Below are 8,209 nucleotides of genomic sequence, written 5' to 3'. Positions count from 1 at the left end.
ACATCACTGCAGTACACAACACCACCTAATGTTAATTTATGATAAAATAAAGACACATCACTGCAGTACACAACACCATCTATTGTTAATTTATGATAAACTAAGGACACATCATTGTAGTACACAACACCACCTAATGTTAATTTATGATAAACTAAGAACACATCATTACTGTACACAACACCACCTAATGTTAATTTATGATAAAATAAAGACACATCACTGCAGTACACAACACCATCTAATGTTAATTTATGATAAACTAAGGACACATCATTGTAGTACACAACACCACCTAATGTTAATTTATGATAAACTAAGAACACATCATTACTGTACACAACACCACCTAATGTTAATTTATGATAAAATAAAGACACATCACTGTAGTACACAACACCACCTAATGTTAATTTATGATAAACTAAGGACACATCATTGCAGTACACAACACCACCTAATGTTAATTTATGATCAACTAAAGACACATCATTGCAGTACACAACACCACCTAATGTAAATTTATGATCAACTAAAGACACATCACTGCAGTACACAACACCACCTAATGTTAATTTATGATCAACTAAAGACACATCATTGCAGTACACAACACCACCTAATGTTAATTTATGATCAACTAAAGACACATCACTGCAGTACACAACACCATCTAATGTTAATTTATGATAAACTAAGGACACATCATTGTAGTACACAACACCACGTAATGTTAATTTATGATAAACTAAGAACACATCATTACTGTACACAACACCACCTAATGTTAATTTATGATAAAATAAAGACACATCACTGTAGTACACAACACCACCTAATGTTAATTTATGATAAACTAAGGACACATCATTGCAGTACACAACACCACCTAATGTTAATTTATGATCAACTAAAGACACATCATTGCAGTACACAACACCACCTAATGTTAATTTATGATAAACTAAGGACACATCACTGCAGTACACAACACCACCTAATGTTAATTTATGATAAACTAAGGACACATCATTGCAGTACACAACACCACCTAATGTTAATTTATGATCAACTAAAGACACATCATTGCAGTACACAACACCACCTAATGTTAATTTATGATAAACTAAGGACACATCACTGTAGTACACAACAGAGGTGGGGACTCGAGTCACATGACTTGGACTCGAGTCAGACTCGAGTCATTAATATTAAGACTTTTGACTTGACTTGAAAAAATATTCAGAGACTTAGACTTGACTTGGACTTTTACACCAATAACTTGGGACTTGAATTGGACTTGAACCTGTTTACTTGCAAAGACTTGATTTTTTTTACCCCAAATCTAAATTTTAAAACGCATATTAATATTTATAAAGTGCGCCCCATTAATTTCATTTCCGTCCTTCTGACGCAGACCAGTCCTCTGCTTTTTCACACTCGTCTACGCTGTGTGTGTGTGTGTGCATGAGCTGCAGCACAACCAATCAAATGGGGGGTTGGCGAACGTAAATTTTTACCGGGCGGGGTGTAAAATGGACACAAATTAAGTATTATATCGCGATCGATCGATCGCCAGTGGTTGGTGCCAGAGCGAACTAGTAACTCATTGAATCATAGATGTGGATCAGAGGTAAATAAACTAGATTTTTTTCCGGCGTGAGAAATCGGATGTGTGGCGTGAGAGCGTGTGAAGACGGTCAAATGCGTGTGTCTCACGCTCAATGCGTGAGAGTTGGCAACCCTGGGTTCTGTATCTGAACTCGGGGAAGAGAGCCTCTCTCTGTCACCATCATAATATCCAGTTCTATCTCAGCATGGATTGTGTATTTGAAGACATCTACGTCGAGAAAAAATATATTGACAAATGTGGAGCGAGTTTTCAGCTATGGGGACATCATTCATCGTGCACAAATGACATACAGACTTTTGGCCAGCAAATGCAATGCAGAATAGTTTACTGAAATGTCTAAAGTTGCAGATTCCTGTTAATTGTTCAGTTCTTGTATTTGTTTGTCTTGTGTCACTCACACATGTTCTCCAAGAAAATGCTGTTATGGTTCTTTGTATTGTACTGTGAAAATATGAGCACTTTTTATTTGAACATGAGTTCTACTTATGACTTTTTCACAGAATATTTATTTCTGGAAAATTGTAGTTTAAAGTATGAATATTTTTGCAGCTAAGTTTAACAAATTGAACTGTGCAATAAAGAGGTGTAATTTTAATTTTTTTTTTTATACTTCGTGTTTTCAGTTGCACATGTTTTATCAAGATTTGAGGAGAATACAGATTTAAAAAAGAACGCATGTCTATTATTTATTCTTATATTTATATTTATTCTTCTTTTCCTTCCCACCCTCTGACACACAGGTTTCAGCTCGAATCTCTGCATGTCTGAAAGACATTGCCTCTTGGATGGCAGCTCACCACCTAAAGCTTAACCCAAGCAAGACAGAGATGCTGTACATCCCTGCAAGAGCCAGTCCTCATCGTGATCTTTCTATCTCATTCGAGAACACCGTGATCACTCCATCCATGGAAGCGCGTAGCCTTGGTGTAGTTGTCGACAATCAGCTCTCCTTCACGGCCCACGTTGCTAACACAACACGATCATGCAGATTCGCCCTTCACAACATTCGGAGGATTCGGCGATTTCTCTCTAGGGAGGCCACTCAGGTCCTTGTCCAGTCCCTTGTTATCTCAAGACTGGACTACTGCAACTCCCTACTGGCTGGTCTTCCTATGCATGCCATCAAACCCCTGCAACTGATCCAGAACGCTGCAGCTCGGTTGGTCTTCAACCTTCCCAAGTTCAGCCATGTCACTCCCTTGCTGTCCTCCCTCCACTGGCTTCCGGTAGCTGCCCGCATCAAATATAAAACCCTGGTGCTGGCCTACAAAGCAAAGAATGGTCCAGCTCCTCCTTACTTGATGGCCATGGTAAAACCCAGATGCATACCTAGAGCCCTCCGCGCCTCAAGTATGTCTCGTCTTGACCCTCCATCATCCAGGACACATGGGAGACAAGCATCCAGACTTTTCTCTGTCCTGGCTCCAAGGTGGTGGAATGAACTTCCCTTGTGTGTCCGAACATCGGAGTCACTTGCTGTCTTCAGACGCCGACTGAAGACCCACCTCTTTCAAGTGCACTTTGCATAATTATGCTTTGTCTATTGTACTTTATCGTCTCTTTCCTCAGGTATTGTGCATAATTGGGTTATAGGAATTGTTTACTGTCTTTTTCCTCAGGGGATGTGTATATTCAGGTATAATTGTTAGGTAACATTTGACTTTCGTCTAGTGGTTTTTCCAGCTTAGAGTACCTTGTGTTCAGGACTATCTATTCTACCTTGGAGATTCCAAGCAACTACATAGCACTTTTGTAAGTCGCTCTGGATAAGAGCGTCTGCTAAATGCCATAAATGTAAATGTAAATGTATTTACATTTAAAATATACCTGCAACATTGGTAAAAAAAAAAAAAAGACTCGAAAGGACTTGAAATTCCAAGTTTCAGACTTGGGACTTGACTTGACTATTGCCTGTCTTGACTCGAGACTTGACTTGACTTGAGTGTCTTTGCTTGAGACTTGACTCGGGACTTGAGGTATAAAGACTTGGACTTACTTGAGACTTGCAAAACACTGACTTGGTCCCACCTCTGGTACACAACACCACCTAATGTTAATTTATGATAAACTAAGGACACATCATTGTAGTACACAACACCACCTAATGTTAATTTATGATAAACTAAGGACACATCACTGCAGTACACAACACCACCTAATGTTAATTTATGATAACTATGGTCCAGAGAGAGTAGAGAAAGTTCCAGAATGTGTGTCAGTCTTTGTGTTCTCAGTTCAGGGATCCTTCAGTGTGGAACACATGAGGAAATTAAGGGAGAAGTTGTCAGAAGGGTAAAAACATGTAGATGTAGGAAAGGTAAACGTAGGTTTGTGTAAATTGTAAGGCAGTTGAATGTGGCAGGTAGAAGCAGGTAAGAGAAGCAGGCAGGTCCTCCTCAACCCTCTCAGTGTCTGACGCTGCAGGCTGATCCCAACCTGGACGCTGTCCCCCCTGAGACGACCACCACCCACTGCTCCTGTCCAGGTGATCCAACTACAAGCTCCCCTGACCCGGCTGAGTCCAACTGACTAGAGATGAGGGGGGAGCACCACAGGGAACGGATCAGTCCAACTGACTAGAGATGAGGGGGGAGCGCCACAGAGAACGGATCAGTCCAACTGAATAGAGATGAGGGGGGAGCGCCACAGAGAACGGATCAGTCCAACTGACTAGAGATGAGGGGGGAGCGCCACAGGGAACGGATCAGTCCAACTGACTAGAGATGAGGGGGGAGCGCCACAGAGAACAGATCAGTCCAACTGACTAGAGATGAGGGGGGACGCCACAGGGAACGGATCAGTCCAACTGACTAGAGATGAGGGGGGAGCGCCACAGGGAACGGATCAGTCCAACTGACTAGAGATGAGGGGGGAGCGCCACAGAGAACGGATCAGTCCAACTGACTAGAGATGAGGGGGGAGCGCCACAGGGAACGGATCAGTCCAACTGATTAGAGATGAGGGGGGAGCGCCACAGAGAACGGATCAGTCCAACTGACTAGAGATGAGGGGGGAGCACCACAGGGAACGGATCAGTCCAACTGACTAGAGACCGGACTATGAGGAGAATGGACAGAGCAAGTATTTTTAACAATTCACACACCACATCTATTGATACATTCCAACAGGTAGAGAGGAATAAAAAAGATAACGATGTTGACGTGTTTTGTAGTGTATGACACTGAAATGTTTAAGGAAATGCCGTGATCTCAATAAATATGTTTGGTCATGATATAATGTTTTTATTTGATTCAGGGAAGGTCAGTCAGTGATTAGGAAGTAGGACCTTATTATTAATGTGCCCCCATTTTCAGGAGGAAAATTAAGCACAAAAGGGGCATCAGGGGAGTCAGAGATCAGATGTGTGTGAATCAGGATGAGAGATCCTTCATAGTTCTTTACAGTGTTTGTCCTGTAAACTTGAACGGGAGAGATTTGATGTGTGAAATGGCTGAAACACGAGTGACTGAGATGTTGATATCACTAAACTGTGGAATGCGTGCGAGGCTGTTCGCATGGAGTTATGAAGACAGAAGACCTTCATGTAAGTGGCATAGTGTGAGATGGACCTGATGAAATGTATGAAAAGATGTGGTTTAAAGATAAACAGCCCAACCGTGAAAGGCTGTGACTGGTGGATGTGTACTGGTCTCCTAAGAACTCACTCAGCTATTGTGGTTCAACACTCTGATTGTGCAAGAACTGAGTTCTCATTCACACCCTCAGTTCCTTTATCTGTACAACACTATGAGTGATAGTGTGTTGCTTTCAGTTTACTAACATTCCTCCTCATGTCTCTTTAGTAAAACCTGTTGAGACATGGCAGAGTGTAGCTGTTGGTTGGTGAAAATGCACCAATTGAGTAATTGAGAAGAGTGAAAATCCCGTTATCTTGTAGAATTGTGAATTATCAGTGTTTAAATGCATGTGGATGCTGGTACTGATGCTGAACGCAGCGTGATGATTTGTGAGAAGTAGTGCAGGTTCAATCCTGTAGATATTTTCTCATGGTGGCACCATGGCCAGTTTCCCTCTACACAGATCCAGCTGCAGAATCAGATACCCGATATACCTGCACCCAAGACTGGCTGAGGTGCCCCGTGGGCTTCTGGGAAATATGATGTGGGTCTAGTAAAGGGGGCCATCCCAGTAGTGATTACGTCGGAGTCTGATTTTAGGCCTGAACAAACGCAGTTCCCGCTGAAGTCCAAGGTGATGGAGGCATCAGGCCAGTGTTTGAGGTACTGTGGGGAAAGGGCATAATAGTACCATGTCCAAACTCTCCAGTCAGAACTCCTGTTTTCCTGTCAAGAAGGTCAGAAACCCCCTCAGACAGATGATTGGAGAATTGTGCAGGATCTGCAGGCTCCTAATTATTCTTGTGTTGAATCTCCGTTGTGATCTCTGACCCACAGACCAGCCACATCGGCTGTCAAATGGACCACAGAATCTGAGGAGTCCTCCGTGTATTAGAAGCTGGTGTTGCAGACTGCCCCCACCCTGGGCATTCCTGACCAAACATGACCTTACATGCACACCATGGATGAAAACAATGGCTGCATGACTTCTGTTCTCTTACAGAACTGTTAAGAGAAATCATTCCTAGGCAGGACATTCCAAGTAAAATATCTAGTGATAACAGAACACCTTTCATCAGTGGGGCTTTGAAAGCAGTAGGAACATTTTTAGGGGTTGACATGAAACATCACTGCACCAACCACCCAGTGAGCACTGGGGCTGTAGAGAGAGAGAACGGCAACTACGTAAGACGTGCAGAAACTAAACTGGGGTGGACCAACGTCCTCCCCATTATTCTCATGTAAATGATCATATAGGTAAGATAAAAAATGACCTGAGCCCATTTTAAATTCTGTTTGGGAAGATGCCAAACACCAGAGTGGGTCCAGTGAGAGCACAAGCAGACACAACACAAGCAGACACAACACAAACAGACACAACACAAACAGACACAACACAACAAGCAGACACAACACAACAAGCAGACACAACACAACAAGCAGACACAACACAACAAGCAGACACAACACAAACAGACACAACACAAAGACACAACACAAGCAGGCACAACACAAGCAGGCACAACACAAGCAGCCTGGTTGGCTGTGAAGATGCAATGTTAAATTATTGGTACAATAACAGAGTGGAGAAAGACTCTGTCAGATCTGATGATGTTAATGAAGGGACCCATGTAGACTAAACCACATATTCCTGAACACACAGTGCTAATGCAGGACTGAAGTCTCCAGTGCTGTTACTATATTAACGTCTGTATCAGTGTCAGTTTCTACAGTTAATATTATGATGTGAATTCATTTTCCATGGTAAGACCAAACCATCTCTGTGATGTCATAGCTGATGATGATTCATGTAGTTACAGTTTGTATTTGATCAGTGGCGTGCACACATAGACATCAGGTAGTGCTAAAGCACCACCAACTCTGCCTTTTATCAACGAAAGTGCCCTTTTGAAACTTCGGTTTTTATTATTATTATTATTATTATTATTATTTTACTGAGGTCGGTTTGAAATGATCTTTTGAAAACCTGAGCGATTAAAAACAATGCCCTGAAATGAGCCACCACCTCGCACACACCCGACCTCTCTCTTCCTTTAACACCAGATGCGCTGCAGCAGCAATTCAGTTCAGCGAGTGGAAGGAAGCGTCTTCAGCACAGCACACACGCTCACAGATAGACTTCTTCTTCCGTGCCCCACCAGCCAGGTCACATACACATCAAGTCAAATCGTACCGTTTGCACTCTAAGCCCAACCTGAAATCATTTTCTTGTGCAGTAAAATGTCTCATACAGCACCAAACTACTAAGCATTTTTAGCCGACTGGTCACCTGATAAACTAGTCGCTCTAGCCCAAATCAATGATAGATAACGTGAGGACGACCACATACAAATAATTAAGGTAGAGTTTGCAAATCTATGTGTTAAGCTGAACGTCTTCTGTTGTATAGGTTTTGCTAGGCAACATAAAATAATACATTCAAGAATACATTTAGCAGCGTTCCCTTTACGCTGAGTCAAATATTTAAATACATGCCGTGCCGCCGTTTTTCTCATATAGACATTATTTTTTAATATTGCATGCAACAGAATGAGGAAGTCTTAGGTGTTAGAACACATGCTTGACAGAAACTAAATTTCCCCTGTAGATAATTAAAAGATTGTGCTTATGCAGACATATTGACATTAACAAATGTCTGTTCTGTATGTAAATGACCAGGCCTTCAATTTGAAGTGAATTGAACCCTCTACTGCACACATTATTACACCAACATGTAAAATTTTTTTAGTGATTTATATCACTTAAAATGGACTTAGATTTACATATTTAAAGTTTATATATATATATATATATATATATATATATATATATATATATATATATATATATATATATATATATATATATATATATATATATATATCATATGAATTTAATTTGTTTTGTTCACTGCAAAATGTTGCAATTGATTAATCAATGAGAAATTTGTAATTTGTGAGAAAAAGTGACATCTCATTCCTAATCCATACAGATCAGT

Source organism: Brachyhypopomus gauderio, unplaced genomic scaffold (assembly GCF_052324685.1).
Source record: "Brachyhypopomus gauderio isolate BG-103 unplaced genomic scaffold, BGAUD_0.2 sc45, whole genome shotgun sequence".
NCBI lineage: Eukaryota > Metazoa > Chordata > Actinopteri > Gymnotiformes > Hypopomidae > Brachyhypopomus > Brachyhypopomus gauderio.
Note: the sequence above shows the minus strand (reverse complement) of the source record.